Here is a 19,755-nt window from a genome sequence, read left to right on the forward strand (position 1 = left end):
TTAGCAAATGTTCCCAGACCTGCGGGTATGAAGGGTGTCTTCCCGGGCTTCTGTTCCCCTAAAGATTTGGGTGCTGAGGAGAAGGGATAGGGAGGGAGGCAGGGAGAATTGACTCTGAATGGCAGAGTCATAAGCCAGGAGAAACCCAGTGGTTGCTCATGGGGGTTAATGGATACATGAATTATAAATGGATTAACTGGAGCCCCAAGGTGGAGTGAAAGAAAGGTAATGGGCCAATTAACTGTACATTGTGAGGGTAGATTTCTATTGTAAGTGATTTATTAAAGAGTTACACATGGAGGAAAGTCTTAAGATTTATAATCGAAGGGAGAAGAACTAAACACATTTGTTGAAGGGCAGTGGGATGTTGGAGCAGAAGAATATTAGAGAAAACTCCAAATATATGCATTTCCAATTAGGGTAAATAGACTGGGGGTTTTGAATCCTGAATGCAAATGGACTCTTCTAAGAAAGCATTAGGAAAAAAAAAAACTGCACCAAAGCCCCACACCAGAGAAATTAATGAGATTTTCTGGCCTGGAACCTGGGCATCATATTTTCATGTTAAGCCAGGATTGAGCCCACAGTGTTTAAAGCAGATTTAGGCATACTTACAATCACCTGGGCACTTGTTTCAAATGCAAGTTCCAGGACCCCACCTCTAAAGACTCTGACTCAGTAGGTTGGGGGTGAAACAGGGATCTGCAGTTTTCACAAGGTGTCTAAATAAACTGATTCTGCAGTGCAGCAATGGAGTGGAGGATGTGGACTTTCAGAACAGTGAGAAACAGTCCTGAGTGGACTGGGATTGTTGAGGAGAAAAGCTGTGTAGGAAAAATGAAATTTCTGAATAGATTTTTCTTCAGAGCAAAAGCTGCCTTACTTAGTATCATTATCCCCTCAGCAAGGCTGGTTCTGACAGAAATTGGTGTCTAGTGCTTGAATTAGTCCCTTAATTACATTTACCTTCAGCTTTTCTTGTCTTGTGCTAGCACAAGCAGTGGGTTTGTCATCAAGGATTTGACAGAAGGAAGTACTTTGGACAGGAAAAACAGGAGAAACTGGAGCAGGTGTTTAGGGGAGGGGGGAGTGTGTACTCTAGTACCCAGTGGCCAAAAACTCCAACTCAGAAGGGCCTGAGTTATTACCTGTTTGCAAGCTAACAAGTTAGCCTGGGTCAGAGACAAAGGACTTCGTTACTCATGGCAAAACCAGTAGCATGAGCTTTAGCATATTTGTGTGGCTACCCCTTACCCACAGCAGCCATGCAGAGGAGGCCTGACAGATGCTGCACATGAACAGGTAAGGCAAATCTGCCTAGCCTTTGTCCCAGAAGGAGATGTCTTTATTACACTGACCAGCAAACAAATCTGCTCTTTGCCTCAGAGGGAAAAGGTGGTGTGAAACACAAGTTATCAGGGCATCTGCTCATAATTGCAGGGCACCATGGAGAACTGTCTAATACCTGACACCTCAAGTCTCCCAGTGAGTAGGTATTGCACTAAGACTGTCCTCCTAGTGCAATACCTAAAGAACTAAAGAGACTAAAAGAACTAAAGAGCCTCTTGATGAAAGTGAAAGAGGAATTTGAAAAAGGTCAACGTTCAGAAAACGAAGATCATGGCATCTGGTCCCATCACTTCATGGCAAATAGATGGGGAAAAAATGGAAACAGTGACAGGCTTTATTTTGGGGGGCTCCAAAATCACTGAAGATGGTAACTGCAGCCATGAAATTAAAAGATGCTTGCTCCTTGGAAGAAAAGCTATGACCAATCTAGACAGCATATTGAAAAGCAGACATCATGTTGCCAACAAAGGTCCATCTAATCAAAGCTATGGTTTTTCCAGTAGTCATGTATGGATGTGAGAGTTGGACTATAAAGAAAACTGAGCACCAAAGAACTGATGCTTTTGAATTGTGTTGGAGAAGACTCTTGAGAGTCCCTTGGACTGCAAGGAGATCAAACCAGTCAATACTGAAGGAAGTCAGTCCAGAATATTCATTGGAAGGACTGATGCTGAAGATGAAGCTCCAATACTTTGGCCACCTAATGGGAACAACTGACTCATTGGAAAAGACCCTGATGCTGGGAAAGAAGGTGGAGGAGAAGGGGACTTAGGATGAGATGGTTGGATGGCATCACTGACTCGATGGACATGAGTTTGAGCAAGCTCTGGGAGTTGGTGATGGACAGGGAAGCCTGGCATGCTGCAGCCCATGGGGTTGCAAAGAGTTGGACACGACTGAGCGACTGAACTGAAGACTGTTCTGGTCTTCTCACTATATGTCACATAGGCAAGACTGAGCACACAGGTTTACCTTGGAATGGAGATGGAGTGGAATGTGTCCTGAGACAGTAATCCAAGTACTCATAAGGCTTCAAGTCTTATATTTGTTCAAGTGTTGATACTGTATGTGATATCAGCGCATACCCTCAGAGCATGCATGGGATTCCAGGAGTTTTGAAAGAGGCACAGGAAGCAGGAAATAGAAATGCTTCTCCCTGTGACCACCCAGTTTTTGTCTCTGGAGAAGTCTTACATACAAGATTGTATAAAAAGAAACATACGAGGGAAATATTTATTTATACAGTGCTTTACAGTCCATAACTACTTTCCCAAACTACCTTATTTTACTCCACAATTATTTTCCTCAATTTCTGTGCATGGCCATTGAGGAAATGTAGAAAATGAAACTAGAACCAGGTCAGGTCTTACTCTAGGAAGCAACTTTGAACAGAGTTGGAAGGTGATGAAGGGACAGGATAAAGAATAGATAGGACCTGAGGAGCAGAAAGCATTTGGAGAGGAAAAGAATTTGTTTTCAAGCCCCAAAGCTGGAAAAAACAAAAACAAAAACCAGGGAGCAGTTCTCCTCTGAATCCTTCCAGGGCCTCTGACTTTCCCCCCAGTGTTTATGTGTCTGAGTGCTGTCATTTATCTTCAAAACTCTAACGAGTCCCCTTCCCTCCATCACCAACACTGACATCCATCTGTCAGTTACTTGGAACACAGTCCTACCTGAGGAGGCTGGGGGTGTACCAGATCACTTCTGAAGACTCTCAAATCCCTGGCAAGGTGTTCCTTTTATCTGTTGCTGACCCAAGACATAACAGCCTGAAACAAAAGCCATTTTATTATGCTCATGATTTTGTGGGTCAAGAATTCAGGCAGGGCACAGTGGGGGTGGCTTATCTCTACTTCATAACATTTGAGGCCTCAGGGGTGGCTCTTATGGTTAGAGATGGCTGGGACAGGTACACTACTGCTATGTTTGAGGCTTCCATATTGGCTGTAGCTAGATTCTTTCCCTACCGTCTTTTGCTTCCCGCCCCCCCCCCCCACACACACACTCACATTGTGTGTGCAGAGGCTGGGATGTCTAGGACAGCTCTTCATACCATGTCTGATGCTAAGGGGAACAGCTGAGCTGGCCAGCCATTTCCCTCTCTTTGTGTGGTCCTTCCACAAGGCTCTCTGGGGTTTTCTGATAGGATGGGGGTCTCAGGGTAGTTAGATTTCCTATGTCGTGGCTGGCTTTCTCATTGTGAGTATTTCAAGGGTACTTGGCAGATGCTCCAAGGCCGTAGACGGCTCCTTCCATTTCATTCTATTGGTCAAGCGAGTCACTAAAACCATTCCAGATGCAAAGGAAGGGGAGTGGACTCTGTCTCTTAATGGGAGGACTAGCAAACAATTTGGAGAAGACAATGGCACCCCACTTCCAGTACTCTTGCCTGGAAAATCCCATGGATGGAGGACCCTGGTAGGCTGCAGTCCATGGGGTCACTAAGAGTTGGACACGACTGAGCGATTTCACTTTAACTTTTCACTTTCATGCATTGGAGAAGGAAATGGCAACAGAGAATCCCAGGGACGGGGGAGCCTGGTGGGCTGCCATCTATGGGGTTGCACAGAGTTGGACACGACTGAAGCGACTTAGCAATAGCAGCAGCAGCAAACAATTTGTTGCCGTCTTTTAATCTACCATAGAAGGTCTGGGCAGATCAAAATTCATATCTTCAGGTAGGGGCCTGGGAACCTGTGTGTTTAACAAATAACCCCAGGGGACTCTTACTATCAGGAAAGTTTGGGAAATACTGATATTTAGATGGCTGTTAAAATAGAATGTGTTTGCCTTGAACTAATTGCATGTGTGCAAAACTTACATACTCCTGAAAATTGTCAACATGTGTCCTTTTATTCTGTATTGACCTGACCTAGAATTTGATATTTGATCTAATTTAGCCCCCTTCGTGCTGGTCCTGAGAGAGTTTCCCTTCGGATCCCCTCCTCTCCCAGCTTGTCCTGCCCTGTTGGGTTTTGCAGGTTGCCAGCCCCTGCAGACTGTGTTTCCCAGGCCCCGTGAGATCTGGCCTCTAACTGAATTTGACTAATGGAAGACACTGGCAGGAAACTGAAGGGTGGAGGAAAAAAGGAGATGGGGCATTATTCTCTTCTCTCTCTGATGGCTCCATTTTCTGGGCGAAGGAAGTTAGGCCCACCTGTCCTGGAAATGGGAAGTTTCCATGGGTGACTCTGATGCCATCTTATTTGGCGTCTTAGCTTTTCTGTTGTTTGGGTAGTCAATTTTCCTCCATTTTTAGTTCCTAGAGTGATTTTTGTTTGTCTGTTTGGACCCTGAATGAAATATTTTTAGAATTTTTTTTTCCTGACGTAACTCTTTTTCACCACCAAGTTCACTCTCAGCGACTCCTCTACAGATAGAATCCAATTTGACTTTCATTCTGGAATTTAAGTGCAGTTTCTGACATTTCCAAAAGAGAGACTGAAAACTAAATGGAAAAATAGCAATCTTTAATAGTCCTACAAGAGATAACCCCTCTTTAACCTTTGGTATATTTCCTTCCAGTCTTTATTTTCTTTTTTCTTTAATATATTTTCTCCAACCTTTTAATGTATTTTTTACATAGTTGAACTCAGACAGGTATATTTATTTTTGCATCCTTTCTCTTTTAGCTTGACATTTTATCATAAGCATTTCCCCATTTCTTTAGAATTCTTCATAAACACAACTGTTAATTTGTAAAAGGAGCCAAAAAGGTAGAATTAGGAAAAATTCTGACTTTTGAAATTCTGTACCCCAGAAAGAGGGTGCCAACTAGAGTGTGAATCTGTGTCTCTCAAACTAATTGTTCACTAGTGCTTGCAGTGCCCACGGCATAGTGGGAGAAGTGAGAGAAAATGATCCAGGATCAAGGACTGATTTGGAGCCAAGAGGTCACATATGAAGCAATCAGAGAGAAATAGGAGAGTGAAAAAAAAAAATCAAATGCTAGGTGGAGTACCTCAGACTGTGAGTGTAATAAAAGAGCAGAGGGAGGAGAGATCAATATGAGTGGGACTAACCCCCCAGGTCTCTTCTAGTGATGCCATTAGTATAGAGTCACATGGCAGGATTCAGATAGGTCTGGAGGAGAGGGAAGGAGTTCCAGGGCAAGGAGGGTGCAGATTTGGGGCATTGGACTCAGAGAGATCCAATTCTAATCCTGGCTCTCTTATCTCTATTATATGTGTGATGATAGGCAAGTTAGGTGCCTCCCTAGGTTCCAGCTTCTTGGTGGTCATGATACTAGTACCTACTTCTTAGAATGAAATGCAGTATTCAAAAAGAGTGACAACCTTATTCCCACCAGGATGAACATTACCTCCAGGTGAACATGGAAGTGAATAATCTTCATGTAAGACCTGCTGTTGGCTGTCACCTGTCGTTAAACCTGCATCTCCATGTTACTAAAGCATAAATGGTTTGCCCTACAAGAGCAGGACAAAGTATCAATAGTATCTGAGTTGAGTTGGGAGATATATTTCCTGATGAAGCTGAACCCAAAGGGCACCGAGCCTTTGCCCAGTGCTGCTTGTACACTAGGCACCGCCAGGGCCTCTGGATCAGTGTGGTTTCTCAGATTTCAGCCTGGTCTTTTTCCCTTCCTGGATGGGCCCTTATCTATGGCTTCACAAGAAGAGGGCTGAATATCAGGGAAAGTGTGTTTTCTAAGGCCGTGTGTTCAAGGACCCTGAGCTGGTAGACCTGAATGTTAGGAAGAGAAGCAAATCTTGATGGTAGGGGATTAGGCGAAATGTTGGGGGAATCACCAGAATGAGAACATGTGTATGTAGTTGTTGCAAATACTGCACATTGGGGTAAATGTCTGTGGACCACAAATACTTTAGAGTCTGTTTGCAAAGTTGACTGGTTATTACTACTAGAAGAGATGTGGGAAGAATTAGTGAGAAGGTTAAGACTTAGAAGAAACCACATCCACACATTCAGAAGGTGGAAAGAACTTTTCCTGTAGCCCTGTGTTAATTACCTTCTCTCCTGGAGCTTAGCCAAGCTGCTGAAACCTTGCTTATCAGACCTCACAGGGCCTCATTCTTCCCCACAGAGTCCCTCACTTTCCTCAAGACCTCCTGTGTGACGTGGTCCTTGGGATGATGCCTGCTATAAGCCCATAGGTTGTCCATTCCCCTGTTGTAAGGATCAAACTGATGGTGCACGTTGAAGTGCTTTGTTGAGGATGGAGAGGGAGCTCCTTGCGAGTGGACCCTGACCTTCTAAGAGTCCTAATAGAATGTTGTCATTTCCAGAACCTCCTCGTGAGTCTCCCTGTGTGGGCAAGGTGGGAAGATGGAATCGGTCTTTTCTTTCTCCTCCCCAAGGCCCTTACAGAGCCACCTGGCTTATCCAACCTGCCCTGAAAGGAGGTCTTAAAATATAAAGCCTCAATGAATCACTGCCCTTGGATGCTTATTCCTGGGCACGGAATTGGCTCCACAATGCCCCTCTCTTTGCCTCCACTCTCATCTACCTCTTGACTCCATTGTTTGGATAACAATGAGGAGCCGAGTTTAGCAGTGAGCATGGGGTGCTTTATCCGTGCTTCTGCACAAAAGGACAGCTGCCGAAGCCTGCAAAAGCCTGCCTACCTGCCAGGACCCTAATTTCAGACACTTGCATCAAACTCATCTGCACTCATGCACACATATAATTGTTTTGATTCGCAACAAAATTGCTCTTTTGCATTAGGAGGAGGCAGAGCTCCCCAGAGCCCAGAGGAAGAGAACTGGGGACATTTCTTTCATTGCCAGCTTTGTCCTCAGGGCATGGAATTCTTCCCCAGCTACCCACTCTGAATACTGGGAAGAAATGGGAAATGGGGTAGAGTGTTTTCCATGCCTCCACTGATCTTGTTACCGAAATGCTAGTCTATGTACCTGACACACACTGAGGCCAAACATTACCAACATGTTGGAGTTTGCAACAGAAAAAGGTTTACTGCAGGCCCCACAAGGAGATGGGTGGATCATGCCTTAAAAAGACCAAACTCCCTAAAAGCTTTTGGCAAGACCTTTTCTAGGAAAGGTGAGGGAGAGGCGTGGTTAGTTGTTGCAGATTTCTTGGTGCTAAATCCTTTGTTCTTGAGGTCAAACCACTGTCAGGTAACGATGTTCCTGTAAATCTCCACCAAACAAATATTATTCTCTGTTCTGACAAGAAACGGCAAGTTTCCAAGGTTCAGCTTTCACCCTCCAAGGTCCAGGCCCTGGCTAAGAGGAGGGGGTCCTTGCTCTGGCTGGTTACCCTGCCTGGGTCCAGCACTCAGTCTGAGTCCTCCCACCAGTACCTAGGCGCTTCTGAAGAGACAGATCTCAGCCAGGTCCCCAGGCCCTGCTCATCTGTAATCACTGAAGGAGCCAAGCATCCAGGACCCTACTGGCCCTCAGGCTCCTCAGGCTGCTTATACTGAGAGGGGAGCTCTAACTGCTGCCACTCTAACCATCCCATGGTAGTGGTCTTGCAGTAACTATAACCATAGTGGCTTGCACCGCAATGGTGCTCAGCAACTGCTGCATGCTAAGGGTTGCATATTGCCCTCCTCTATTGCATAATATGATTCATCATTATTTATAGCTCCCCTTCAGCTTGTTATCTCTCACCCTGTTACCAAGCAATGGTTACTATGAGACCATTAATGGTCACTCAGCCATTGTTCAGCACTGCAAAGGATCCCTACCCCGAGCAACCAACTGTCCATGTGTGACCGTTAGTTGTCCTGCTCAGCCATTGGTCACCACTGCAGTGGGCCCCTCCCCCAAGCAACCAACTGTCCATGTGTGACCGTTAGTTGTCCTGCTCAGCCACTGGTCTGCACTGCAGTGGGCCCTTCCCCCAAGCAACCAACTGTCCATGTGTGACCGTTAGTGGTTCTGTTCAGCCATTGGTCATCACTACAGTGGGCCCCTCCCCCAAGCAACCAACTGTCAATGATCTACCGTTAATGGGGCTGTTCAGCCAACTGTTGCTGGAATGATGGTCATCAGGCAGAGAGTGAGGTAAGAGGTAAGCCTCAGGCCAGTGGGTGAGCTGGGGGCGGGGTGGGTGGGGAACAGGCTGGGGGGCTATGTCGTGCAGGGCTCCAGAGCCCTTGCCAAGGCTGCACATGGGCCCAGGCCTTGAGGCAGGGCTGAACCTCTCTCCCATCCCTGCCTTGCAGCCTAATAGTGCTGGCAGGCTGCCTTGGGACCTAGCACCCACTATACAGGCTGCATGAGAAGTCTGAGGGCCAACTGGGTCCTGGGCACCTGACTCCCTCAGCAATGACAGCTGAGCAGGGTTTGGGGACATGGCCTTGAAGGAGCAGCCAGCTGAGATCTGTCTCCTCTTAGCCAGGACCTGGACCTTGGAGGGTGAAAGTTGAGCCTTGGGACCTTGTCCTTTCTTGTAAAAACACAATAACATTTGTTTGGTAGAGATTTATAGGAACATCGTTACCTGGCCATGACTGACATCAAGAGCAGACACCAAGAAATTTGCAACAACTAACCATGCCCTTCTCTCACCTTCCTAGAAAAGGGCTTTGCTGAAAACTTTTGAGGGGTTTGGGGGTTTTAAGGCATAATCCACTCAATCCTTGTGGGGCCCTGCAGTAAATTTTTCTCGCTCCAAACTCAGACGTTTTGGTATTATTTGGCTCACTGTGTGGCAGGCACAGGGACTTGAGTTTTGGTAACAGTCTTAGCCAAAAACCCTCAGAACTGCCCTTCGGTGACATCTGCATGATGTACATGGTCCTCTCCTGATTTGTGTGGCCTGAGCAAGCATCCCTGATTTACTCATTTAATTCCTGGCCCGGGGGAGGTTGTGCATTTCAGACTGGGATGAGCTGCAGATGGGGTCCTACTCTTGGTCAATTCTCAGGTAAATGTTGTTTTAAAGACTGGTTGGGTGTGTGAAGCACTCATAGAAAAGATGAAGTGCTCCTCCCATGAGAGGTATTACTGTTATCATCAGTCATACTGATAATAATGGAGGCCTCTGTTTCCTGTTTCTGAGATTCACTTGAGTTCAGTCGCTCAGTGGTGTCCGATCTTTGCGACCCCATGAATTGCAGCACGCCAGGCCCCCCTGTCCATCAACAACTCCTGGAGTTCACTCAAACTCATGTACATTGAGTTGGTGATTCCATCCAGCCATCTCATCCACTGTCGTCCCCTTCTCCTCCTGCCCTCAATCCCCCCCAGCTTCAGAGTCTTTTCCAATGAGTCAACTCTTCTCATAAGGTGGCCAAAGTACTGGGGTTTCAGCTTTAGCATCATTCCTTCGAAAGAACACCCAGGACTGATCTCCTTTAAAATGGACTGGTTGGATCTCCTTGTAGTCCAAGGGACTCTCAAGAGTCTTCTCCAACACCACAGTTCAAAAGCATCAATTCTTTGGCACTCAGCTTTCTTCACAGTCCAACTCCTACATCCATACATGACCACTGGAAAAACCATAGCCTTGAGTAGACGGACCTTTGTTGGCAAAGTAATGTCTCTGCTTTTGAATATGCTATCTAGGTTGGTCATAACTTTCCTTCCAAGGAGTAAGCGTCTTTTAATTTTATGGCTGCAATCACCATCTGCAGTGATTTTGGAGCCCCCCAAAATAAAGTCTGACAGTGTTTCCACTGTTTCCCCATCTATTTCCCATGAAGTGATGGGACCAGATGCCATGATCTTCATTTTAGGAATGTTGAGCTTTAAGCCAACTTTTTCACTCTCCACTTTCACTTTCACCAAGAGGCTTTTTAGTTCCTCTTCACTTTCTGCCATAAGGATGGTGTCATCTGCATATGTGAAGTTATTGATATTTCTCCTGGGAATCTTGATTCCAGCTTGTGCTTCTTCCAGCCCAGCGTTCTCATGATATACTCTGCATATAAGTTAAATAACCAGGGTGACAATATACAGCCTTGATGTACTCCTTTTCCTATTTGGAACCAGTCTGTTGTTCCATGTCCAGTTCTAACTGTTGCTTCCTGACCTGCATACAGGTTTCTCAAGAGGCAGGTCAGGTGGTCTGGTATGCCCATCTCTTTCAGAATTTTCCACAGTTGATTGTGATCCACACAGTCAAAGGCTTTGGCATAGTCAATAAAGCAGAAATAGATGTTTTTCTGGAACTCTCTTGCTTTTTCCATAATCCAGCAGATGATGGCAATTTGATCGCTGGTTCCTCTGCCTTTTCTAAAACCAGCTTGAACATCAGGAAGTTCACGGTTCACATATTGCTGAAGCCTGGCTTGGAGAATTTTGAGCATTACTTTACTAGCGTGTGAGATGAGTGCAATTGTGCGGTAGTTTGAGCATTCTTTGGCATTGCCTTTCTTTGGGATTGGAATGAAAACTGACCTTTTCCAGTCCTGTGGCCACTGCTGTTTTCCAAATTTGCTGGCATATTGAGTGCAGCACTTTGACAGCATCATTTTTCAGGATTTGAAATAGCTCTACTGGAATTCCATCACCTCCACTAGTTTTGTTCATCGTGATGCTATCTAAGGCCCACTTGACTTCACATTCCAGGATGTCTGGCTCTATGTCAGTGATCACACCATTGTGATTATCTGGGTCGTGAAGATCTTTTTTGTACAGTTCTTCTGTGTATTCTTGCCACCTCTTCTTAATATCTTCTGCTTCTGTTAGGTCCATACCATTTCTGTCCTTTATTGAGCCCACCTTTGCATGAAATGTTCCCTTGGTATCTCTAATTTTCTTGAAGAGATCTCTAGTCTTTCCCATTCTGTTGTTTTCCTCTATTTCTTTGCATTGATCGCTGAGGAAGGCTTTCTTATCTCTCCTTGCTATTCTTTGGAACTCTGCATTCCGATGCTTCTATCTTTCCTTTTCTCCTTTGCTTTTCACTTCTCTTCTTTTCACAGCTATTTGTAAGGCCTCCCCAGACAGCCATTTTGCTTTTCTGCATTTCTTTTCCATGGGGATGGTCTTGATCCCTGTCTCCTGTACAATGTCACGAACCTCATTCCATAGTTCATCAGGCACTCTGTCTATCAGATCTAGGCCCTTAAATCTATTTCTCACTTCCACTGTATAATCGTAAGGGATTTGATTTAGGTCATACCTGAATGGTCTAGTGGTTTTCCCTACTTTCTTCAACTTCAGTCTGAATTTGGCAATAGGGAGTTCATGATCTGAGCCACAGTCAGCTCCTGGTCTTGTTTTTGTGGACTGTATAGAGCTTCTCCATCTTTGGATGCAAAGAATATAATCAGTCTGATTTCGGTGTTGACCATCTGGTGATGTCCATGTGTAGGGTCTTCTCTTGTGTTGTTGGAAGAAGGTGTTTGGTATGACCAGTGCGTTCTCTTGGCAAAACTCTATTAACCTTTGCCCTGCTTCATTCTGTATTCCAAGGCCAGATTTTCCTGTTATTCCAGGTGTTTCTTGACTTTCTACTTTTGCATTCCAGTCCCCTATAATGAAAAGGACATCTTTTTGGGGTGTTTGTTAGTTCTAAAAGGTCTGTTAGTCTTCATAGAACCATTTAACTTCAGCTCCTCAGCGTTACTGGTTGGGGCATAGGCTTGGATTACCATGATATTGAATGATTTGCCTTGGAAACGAACAGAGATCATTTTGTCATTTTTGAGATTGCATCCAAGTACTGCATTTCAGACTCTTTTGTTGACCATAATGGCTACTCCATTTCTTCTAAGGGATTCCTGCCCACAGTAGTAGATATAATGGTCATCTGAGTTAAATTCACCCATTCCAGTCCATTTTAGTTTGCTGATTCCTAGAATGTCGACGTTCACTCTTGCCATCTCCTGTTTGACCACTTCCAATTTGCCCTGATTCATGGACCTAAGATTCCAGGTTCCTATGCAATATTGCTCTTTACAACATCAGACCTTGCTTCTATCACCAGTCACATCCACAACTGGGTATTGTTTTTGCTTTGGCTCCATCCCTTCATTCTTTCTGGAGTTATTTCTCCACTGATCTCTTGTAGCATATTGGGCACCTACTGACCTGGGGAGTTCCTCTTTCAGTATCCTATCATTTTGCTTTTTCATACTGCTCATGGGGTTCTCAAGGCAAGAATACTGAAGTGGTTTGCCATTCCCTTCTCCAGGGGACCACATTCTGTTAGACCTCTCCACCATGACCCGCCCATCTTTGGTGGCCCCACACGGCATGGCTTAGTTTCATTGAGTTAGACAAGGCTGTGGTCCGTGTGTTCAGATTCACTAGTTTTCTGTGAGTATGGTTTCAGTGTGTCTGCCCTCTGATGCCTCTCGCAACACCTACCATCTTACTTGGGTTTCTCTTATCTTGGACGTGGAATATCTCTTCACAGCTGCTCCAGCAAGGCGCAGCTGCTGCTCCTTACCTTGGAAGAGGGATATCTCCTCACGGCCAGCCCTCCTGACCTTGAACGTGGAGTAGCTCTTCTCCACCCTCCTGCAATTGAAGATTCAAATCCTGGTTCATGGACTGAGGACAAGTGAAAAGAAGGGCAGGGTGAAGGCAGGGGCAGCAGTGACAGCCAGGAATTTTCTATAAGCTCACATCAAAGAAATTCCTCAGGGTCATACTCCGTTAGAGCTTTTTCTGGCTGTATTGAAGTTGGTCTTTCTTGTCTTCATTTCTGAGTGCAAAAGTGCTTTCTTTTTCTCCTTGGCTAGTCTTTTCTGAATCTTTTTCTCATCTTTTTAATCACATAAATACATACACGTTGAAACTAACACAATGTTGTAAATCAACTATATTTAAATTGAAAAAAATACATGTATAAAACATAGATACAGAACTATATAAATGTAGGAATAACAAAAATAAAGCATGCATGCTTTTATAATTTCCTTCTTAAAACCCCAAACAAGTTATTTGTAAACATCTTCCAATATTATATTTCTATAAATTATTTTTAATGGCTCAGTAGTGTTCTATCTTGAAGAAGACATTCTTATCTCTCCTTGCTATTCTCTGGAACTCTGCATTCATTGGGTATATCTTTCCCTTTTTCCCTTGCTTTTCACTTCTCTTCTTTACTCAGTTATTTGAAAGGCCTCCTCAGACAACCACTTTGCCTCCTTGCATTTCTTTGGAGTGTTTTTGGTCACTGCCTCCTCTGCAGTGTTACAAACCTCTGCCCAGTTCTTCAGGCACTCTGTCTACCAGATCTAATCCCTTGAATCTATTCATCACCTCCACTGTATAATCACAAGGGATTTGATTTAGGTCATACCTGAATGGCCTGGTGATTTTCCCTGCTTTCTAAAATGACAACGAAACTGCCAGCTAACATTTTCTGGAATAATTTCTTGCTATATAGTTATCTAGGAATATATCAAGCACTGTGCCAAATAATAATACCAGAAGGCAATTACTATAATTATACCCATTTACAGGTGAGGAAATGGAGGCTTAAGGAACTAAATTTTCAAAAGGGCACATAATTCTTGACTGACAAAGCCAGGACTTTAAGCATTCTGATTTCAGACCCTACATACCTAACAATTATGCTGTGATTTATTTAACTGCACTCTTATTGTTGACCATTTGGGATTATTTTAACAAAAAATTATAAACACTTTTTTAATCTTTACATACATACATAATGGTATTGTTGACTAGCTTTGCCTTATATCAATTCTAATATGTTTGGAGAATATGCTATTCTGCAGACTTATAGCATGTTAAACTTTTAATTTTCATTCTATGTTATAATTTTTTAATTTGATTTCCTGAATTTCCATGATGCTGGGGGAAGGGGCCCAACCTTCATCAGGTGCTTTAGTCAAGACCAGCCCTCTTGCTTACCAAGCCCTTGCCTCTGGCCTCTAAAAGTAAGCCCTAGGTGCTGGTTATAAACAGACACCCAGAATGAGGTCTTTTCCTCTCCCCTCATTTGCTCCCAAATTGCTTTCACTGTCTCCTGGATTCCAGACTCTGTCAAATCATAGGCTGACTTAGTCCCCACCCCACTCCTCCCAAGCTGTGACATTCTTCCAGCTATGGGTGACATCTTTCCTGAATGATCTTTGTTGGGCTTGATCGCCAGCTTAGTCTCAGCATGTGAAAATAGTCCATTCTAAAGGCCATTTCCAGCCCCAAACCCTCCAACAGCTACCTAACAAGGTAGGACTTGTCCTCTGCTTTGACCTCAAGCTCCTACAGTGTTGTTCATAGGAAGGACTTTTTCAGGTGTTGTCTTATTATTTTTTCTTGCTTTACAGTTTATCGGGGAATGTTCCTTCCATCTGCCAGCTAGTTTTCTTCATTGCATCTTTGAAGATGCTCTCTAGCATGTCCTCCAACCCACCTTCAGCTGCTTTCACTACTTCCTGCTGGAGTGCTCCCTACCCTGTCTTCTGGTCTACACTCAGTGACTCAGGTGACAATTCCATGAGCTGTCCAAACAGCAAAACCACACTGATATAGAACCAGAGAAATGGCTTCATAACCATGAGGCATTAGTTCTCTCTTTGGCTAGATTTCCGATTGTGGAATTGTAGGCTTTTGTGGGCATGGAGGGAGGGGTTAGATTTTGGGTGGCCAGGGGAGCTTTCTTTTGCTTACTTCCAACGGTAATCTAGGCTTGGGAACTGTTTCGAATGTGGTGCACACAGAGCAGCCATGGACCCCTGATAAGCCTGGGTCTGATTCTGTATTCCATAACCCACTATGCATTTGTGTGACCACCTGATTCCTTAACTTCTTTAAGCCTGATTTCCTCATCTGAAAGGGAGAATATCTGCTCCACAAGTTCATTGTGAAGATTAGATTTCCAGAAGATGTGTGTCACTCCTTTGACTTCCCACAGCTTGCCACACAGTAAACACTTAGTGTTTTCATTAAAGGATTCTCAGGTGGGAGGGATCAAAGAGACAATTTGTGTTCTCACTGTTCCAAAAGCTTCCATGTGGGAAAGACAAGCTGGGAGTGGCCTGCCCAGGCCATTGAGAGCTTCTCCCAGGGAGTGCAACAGCCCTAAGACAAAAGTTGTGCCTGCCCTTGGACCCGGAGTTCTTATTCTGGGTTCATGAGTAGGCTTTGTTGGAGGTCTGCCCAGCTCCTATGTGCGTGCATGCTCAGTCATGTCTGACTGTTTGCAGCCCTGTGGACTGTAGCCCACCAGGCTCCTTGGATTCTTTACCACTAAGCCACCTGGGAAGCCTGTTCAAGCTCCTATAATCACATGAAAATTTTGTGGTTGTATGCATATGTGCAATTGTAGCAGGGGCAAAGTCTGTGGCTTTTCTCAGATTCTTAAAGGGGTCATTGACTCCAGGGAGGCTAGGAACCGCTACTTAAGAGGTGCCTTTCGCTTCTTCATCCTCCTCCTCCATCAGGCTGCAGTGGGCAGAGCAGGAATGGATCTTGGGGCCTCAGCTAGACTCAGGGAATCTATGAAAGCGTGATGGATCAGTGCTAGGAGAGAGTCAGGGGCAGGGTACCAGGGGTCAGGGCAAAGCAGTAGGATGGACTTAAGCTAAAAAAAGAGCCTGAGAAGCCAGAGGCAGGGGGACTTTGAAGTCGAGTCCAGGCTGCCTGTGTGGCGAAGCACCGATTCGCTGAATGGGAAGCTCACGTAGCGTCTGGCATTCACTCTTGTTGCTTCCAGGCTGCGCTTCTTCCCATTTCCCTTCTTCTCTGTTTTTCTTGCACCAAGAGTCCCACTAAGAGTTAGAAGTTCAGAGCTCATTTCCTTCTCCTTCTCACACCCTCAACCCACCCCAAAATACAGAAACATTTCCAATGCTGTAGATTTCAGCCTCCTTGGATCTTACATCCGAAGAAATTTGTGCTGAATGGCTCGAATTCTACTATCCTTGGAGTCTGTGGAGTCTATTTGAGCTCCTACCAGAGTGACCAGCTGCTTTCTGTTTCTACTCTGGAGAGGACAAAAAGAAATACACAGATACTACAATAAGAATTGATGTTTTGCATTATTTATTTGAATATATTTTATTAAGACCTTACCATGTACCAGGCATCATGCTAGATGCTGCAGATAGGATATTGAATTAGACACAGTCCTTTTTTCTTGACAAGTGAAGGGTCTTGTATGAAAGTCAAAACAGTGGCCAGGCAATTGCCATGCAGGGATAGAAGTGCTCTGCTGGAGGAGTGTGGCTAGCCTGAGCAATGCCGAGCCTGTGCAGCAACCTGCATTGGGGGGTAGTCGCAGACATGCCAGGGAACTCCAAGATCTGTCTCTGCAGTTTGAGGTGGGTGGAGTGAGGGCCATGGAGCAGATGACCCCTGGAAGACATCTTCTATTCATGAATTTGGTTTTTTAAAACCTCTTTTGGGTGAGTTTTGGGAGAGTGAGATGCACATTCTGTTGGCAAGAGTGAGAGGTTCCTGATCTTTTCCAACCTTTTATGGTATTTTCCAGATTCCCTATGACCTGTCTTCTCCTTTTGCATTAATCTCCATTTTAAAAGGGGAAAGGATTGTCATAAACAGGAAGGGTTCAGGGATTACAGCAGGAATAGGCTGCAGTATAAGAATGACCAATGGTGTAAAGAAAAGAGCACTGATTTGAGACTAGAAATCTGGGTTCAGAATCTGTTTCTCCCTCTTGTAAGCCATGGACATTTGGTATTAGCCTTTCCTTCTTTATCTTTAAAAGTGGGATAGGTTATCCGTGCCCTGGGGAATTGTGGTGAGCAATACATGTAAAAGTGACTCAGCATGTTCAGTGGAAGGGGGCACATTTGGGAGCCCAGGAGTCTTTTCTGAGCCTTGGGTACATTTTTTCACAGCCTTCCCCATTTAAGAGAACAGACAATCAAGAGGCACCCCACATCATCCCTTTTAGGAGGGTGTGTCCTTTTGATTTGTGAATCTGTATGAATGGCACAAATACTGCAGCTGGTACACCTCGCATCTATTCCAAAGACCTTCTCCCTTTTCTTCATTTATTATGAAGGGTGGAGAGTGAAATACTTACATTTCCAGCTTCCTTTGCCACTAGGAGAGACCATGTGACATGATTCTTTTGATATGTAGGCACAAGTCAATGGGAAGGCCTTCTCTTCTCAAGTAAAGATAAAAACACCCAAAGAGAAAGCTGTTTGCTTTTCACCCTTCTTCCTTCCTGGAATGGGACCAAGATGCCAGGAGGTGTTGCGGCCATCTTGTGACCAAGAGACAAAAGCCATGTGCAAAGATGGTGGATCAAGAATATAGTCACCATTGAAGTAGCTCCAGATTGCCAGCTCCAGACTTCTTGTTTCTTGAGACATATAAGCACCTTACTTGTATAAGTGGGGTTTTCCATTATTCTCGGCCAAACACAATCCTAACCAATGCAGGATTGTGAGATCTGGGAAGTCCCAGCTGAATTTGGGGCTCAGAGGGTGGTGGAGACATTGCATGGTGCAAGTCGTCCTTCATAGCGGGAAGAACAATGGCTTTCCTTGACTCCGGCTGGCTGAGCTCCTGGTCACTCCAGGCCTTGGCCCTCCCCACGGAAGACTGGAACCTTGTGTGTTTTCCTTTTTAACAGGCATTGCTAGTTCTCAGAACTTTTCTCTTCCTGGAGGAGAATCCTTAGGGAATAACAAGGATTTAAAATGCCATCCTCATCAAAAAGTATTCACGAAGTCCTGTTTATGGCTCTGCTGGGGTCTGTACAGTTTGATGGGTATGATTTCTGTTCTCCCAAAGCTCCTGGTGGGAAGGGAGAAGTCTAGAGCTGCCATTGGGAACTCCAGATCTGATGGAGAACATTAAACATAAACAAGTAGAAGATGGGAATGTTTACTTTTGAAGAATGTTTAACTTTTAAGGATATGTAAATTAATTTGACTATGCCAAAGCCTTTGACTGTGTGGATCACAATAAACTATGGAAAATTCTGAAAGAGATGGGAATACCAGACCACCTGACCTGCCTCTTGAGAAACCTGTATGTAGGTCAGGAAGCAACAGTTAGAACTGGACATGGAACGACAGACTGGTTCCAAATAGGAAAAGGAGTGGTGTTGGAGAAGACTCTTGAGAGTCCCTTGAACTGCAAGGAGATCCAACCAGTCCATTCTAAAGGAGATCAGTCCTGGGTGTTCTTTGGAAGGACTGATGCTAAAGCCGAAACTCCAATACTTGGGCCACCTCATGTGAAGAGTTGACTCATTGGAAAAAACTGTGATGCTGGGAGGGATTGGGGGCAGGAGGAGAAGGGGATGACAGAGGATGAGATGGCTGGATGGCATCACCGACTCGATGGACACGAGTTTGAGTGAACTCCGGGAGTTGGTGATGGACAGGGAGGCCTGGCGTGCTGCAATTCATGGGGTCGCAAAGAGTCGGACACGACTGAGTGACTGAACTGAACTGAACTGAAATCAATTTGATATGAATTAAGTCCATAAACGTAGCCATGGGAGTTACTCCAATGATGTGGCTTCCATCTTAGGAAGAAGTGGCTTTTACCTGGGCTATCTCCTCATCTCTAGTTAGACTTGGGCTTTGGAGCTATGAGCAAGAGCTGCTGGAAATGAGGATGACCCAGTCAGCAGGCTAGGGCCATCTGGGCATTTTCTGTCACTCCTCACCCTGTCACCCCTCCCTACCTCCTACCTCCCTTCACTTGATGAGGGGATGGGGTGGATGGAGAGAAAATATGGTGACTTCAGAGCTAACTCAAGTTGGAAGTGTGAAATCCCATGTGTTTGGTGTACTTCATTTACATGGAAGTGACTTAGAAAATTTAAATTAGAAAGAAGTCAGCATAAAGATCTAGAATTTTCTTTCCTGTATTGATAAGTAGCAGCCACTCCACCCTACTCTTTTAATTAAGTTTGGGTATCCTAATTTTTTGGAACCCTCTCTCCTCCTCTTTGTCTCTCTCCTTCACTTTTATTCAGGTTGCATTCTCACAAACTCATCAGCCTTTCCCTCTTCCCAAGTCTGCCTTCTCCAACATGTGGCCTTTGTTCATCTCTCCTGTGATGATCTCTTACAACAGGTACAAACTAGGGTCCTTCCCTCCTAATTTTGCGTCACCACCTTTTTTTTTTTTTTTCAAGACATGCCTGTTTTCCTCTCTGGTAGGGAACAAAGTACCCTTCCCTTAATTCCTGAGACTCTTCCAGAGTCTCTGGTGCTTTCAAGCTGCTGTGGCCCTCTATGACTGTCCTGCTGCTCCTGGCTGGCCCCAGCGGGTTCCCATTGGGTTTTGGCAGCTGGCAGGGTAGGCCAGAAGCATTCTCCACTCTTAGCTTTGCTTGTTTCCTATACCCCCGGACATGTTCTAGTGGTGGCTCGAGTTCCATGAATGTTTTATGTGCTGCTCTCAGGAACCTTGGTTGCAGTACTCAGGGGAAGCTTCCTATCCTCCCTCCTCCTCACTGCAGAGCTCTGAGACTGGAGAGATCATTTTGTCTCCCAGAAACTTGGTGTCATCTGTCATCAAGTCTCCAATGAGCAGAAGC

General features: G+C 44.9%; 1 protein-coding gene across 20 annotated transcripts in view; it reads left to right on the forward strand.

Annotated features, from left to right (window-relative positions):
- Positions 1 to 19,755, forward strand: part of KALRN (kalirin RhoGEF kinase) — a 689,867-nt gene that overhangs the window by 152,088 nt on the left and 518,024 nt on the right. The window lies entirely within an intron of this gene.

This window comes from Bos javanicus, chromosome 1, assembly GCF_032452875.1.
Source record: "Bos javanicus breed banteng chromosome 1, ARS-OSU_banteng_1.0, whole genome shotgun sequence".
NCBI lineage: Eukaryota > Metazoa > Chordata > Mammalia > Artiodactyla > Bovidae > Bos > Bos javanicus.